Source organism: Apium graveolens, chromosome 7 (genome assembly GCF_009905375.1).
Source record: "Apium graveolens cultivar Ventura chromosome 7, ASM990537v1, whole genome shotgun sequence".
Taxonomy (NCBI): domain Eukaryota; kingdom Viridiplantae; phylum Streptophyta; class Magnoliopsida; order Apiales; family Apiaceae; genus Apium; species Apium graveolens.
Genome location: NC_133653.1, coordinates 147,398,905 through 147,401,610, shown reverse-complemented (window position 1 = coordinate 147,401,610; position 2,706 = coordinate 147,398,905). Strand labels below are relative to the sequence as shown.

General features: G+C 40.6%; 1 non-coding gene across 1 annotated transcript; it reads right to left on the bottom strand.

The window, feature by feature from the left end:
- Positions 1 to 1,177: 1,177 nt before the first annotated feature.
- LOC141675858 (small nucleolar RNA R71) lies at positions 1,178 to 1,284 on the bottom strand. Its single transcript, XR_012556487.1, has one exon. It is a non-coding gene; the product is annotated as a small nucleolar RNA R71 (small nucleolar RNA).
- Between the last annotated feature and the right edge of the window lie 1,422 nt (positions 1,285 to 2,706).

The following is a 2,706-nucleotide window of genomic DNA, read 5'->3' as shown; positions in this document are numbered from 1 at the left end:
ATGAACCCATGATGACGATGAGTGCTATCATGGGCTAATCGTGATCATGGGGTCGTAACGGATTTACTATGGAATTCTTTAGTTAGTTTTTTAATACCTTAGTGTGTGATGATTGTATGATATCTAGTACTGGCTGTGCTTATTCGTCTTATGTGCGTCGCGAACATATAAGATAGGGTGTTAATTTCTTGTGAAGCGACGGTGGATCTTGAGATTTAGAACTTGCCATGCTAGAATAGGTTCATGTAAGAGTATGCATGATTAGTTGATAACTCTAACCGTTTTATTCGCCTTGTGTAATCAAAAGGAATAACTTGTGCTTAAATCGTTATGTTGTCAATTTCTGTAGACATATAGGGACTCAACATAATTGATGCCTATTCAACTTCTATCTTATTTGTGGATGTTTGGTAGAATGGTATTAGTACAATGAAAGTTGGCTTTTATCAGTTTCGTGTTATTCGATTAATATCATCACTGTTACATGCTAAGGGTAATAACAATGACTATTGAAGGAAGTAGTAATGAAGTTATGATCTCATGAGTGTTTTAATATTGTTAATTCAAGTGTTAATTAAATGCTTAATTCTCATAGTTAATTGTAGTTAATAATTAGTTAATCAAATCTAAGTGTTATTGTCGTAACATTGAGAAGTAATCATACATTGGTGAGTGAGTTTAATTGAACATAATTAGTCTGAGTCTCTGTGGGAACGAACTAGAAAGTATTCATTATTACTTGCGAACGCGTATACTTGCGTGTGTTATTGGCGCGAGTTTTCCCCCTAACAAGTTTTTGGCACCGCTGCCGGGGACTCGGCGTTTTTGTTTAATTTATGTACTTACCATCATTGGTCATTAGGACTCAGTGATTAAGACGTGTTACTTATGTTTCCGGTTGTGTTTCAGGTACTTTAGCGAGCGTTTATGCAAACTCGTTCTCGTACTCGCAAGAGGACTTTAGATACGGCTGAGGAGACAGACGATGTTCTTGATATTCCGGAGAAGATAAATTTTGAAGATTTGGATTAAGGAAGTGAGCAGAAAGAGCCAGTAATCATGGGTGATCGTATTGTTCCGGCAGATCCAACTCTTATGGACTTTTCTCGGCCTAAAATTGATGACATTCTGTCTAGCATCATGCACCCGGCTATTGAGGCCAATGGCAAAGATTGCTACTATGAGGAGTGCTCTTACTCAGTTCGCGCAGCAACCTACAGAATCTATGTGCGAAGCTTGGGAGCGCTACAATGAGATGTTGAGAAAGTGTTCACATCATGGAATGCCTGATTGGATGGTAATTACTGGTTTCTATAATGGTTTGGGGGCCCAATCTCGGCCCATGCTCGATACAACAGCTGGAGGCGCCTTATGGGCCAAAAGCTATACGGAGGCTTATAATCTTATTGAGACTATGGCTGCAAATGAGCATCAAAACCCAACTCAAAGGATGATGCCTGGGAAGGTAGCAGGTATTTTGGAAGTTGGTGCAACTACAGCTATTGCAGCGCAGCTCCAAGCGCTGTCTATGAAGGTCGATTCTCTAGCCACTTATGGAGTCAATCAGATAGCTATGGTCTGTGAACTCTATGCAGGTTCTCATGCTACATATCGGTGTTCTCTTGTTAACGAATCTGTTCAGTATGTGAACAATTATCAGCGACCGCAGCAGCCTGTGCCAGCTACTTATCATCCTAACAATAGAAATCATCCAAATTTCAGCTGGAGTAATAATCAGAATGCTGTTCAGCAACCGTATCAGCAAGGCGTAAGTAAACAGTTCAATCCACCTGGATTCTAGCAACCATAGCAGTATGCTCAAAAGCAATTATATCCTCAATAAGGAGGTGCAGCTCCACCCTCTAGTGCTAATTTTGAGGAACTTAAGATGTTGTGCAAGAGTCAGACGGTTTCTATTAAGACCTTGGAAAATCAAATCGATCAAATAGCCAATGTAGTGCATAATCATCAACCTGGCACACTTCCCAGCGATACTGAAGTGCCAGGCAGGAAGCAAGCTAAAGAGCAAGTCAAGGCTATTACCTTAAGGTCTGGAAAAGTTGCTGATGCTGAAAAAGCAAAAGAAGGAGAAGCTGAAGCTGGTGATGAAGAAGCTAAGGAAAAGGAGAAAGCGGCAGAACCAAGGAAGACTACTGTTGAACACACTCTGCTTGAGGGTAATACGGGAGAGAAACAGCTCTATCCTCCACCACCTCTCCCTAAGAGATTGCAATAACAAAAGCTGGATAAGCAGTTTGGTAAGTTTCTGGAGGTGTTCAAGAAACTTCACATCAACATACCTTTCGCTAAGGCTCTGGAACAAATGCCTAGTTATGCGAAGTTTATGAAGAGTATTCTTTCAAGGAAGGTGAACCTGGATGATCTTAAGACTGTTGCTTTAATGGAAGAATGCAGTGGTGTGCTGCAACAAAAGTTACCTCCAAAGCTTAAAGATCCAGGTAGCTTCACCATTCCTTGCACCATTGGCAAGTTGTCTTTTGACAAGTACCTTTGTGATTTGAGAGCAAAAATCAATTTGATGCCGTTTTCGATCTTTAAAAAGTTGAATTTGCCTGATCCAAAGCCCACCTACATGTCTCTACAATTGGCTGCTCGTTCTATTACATACCCACGAGGCATAGTGGAGGATGTGCTAGTAAAGGTGGATAAGCTCTTCTTTCCTGCAGACTTTATTATTCTGGATTT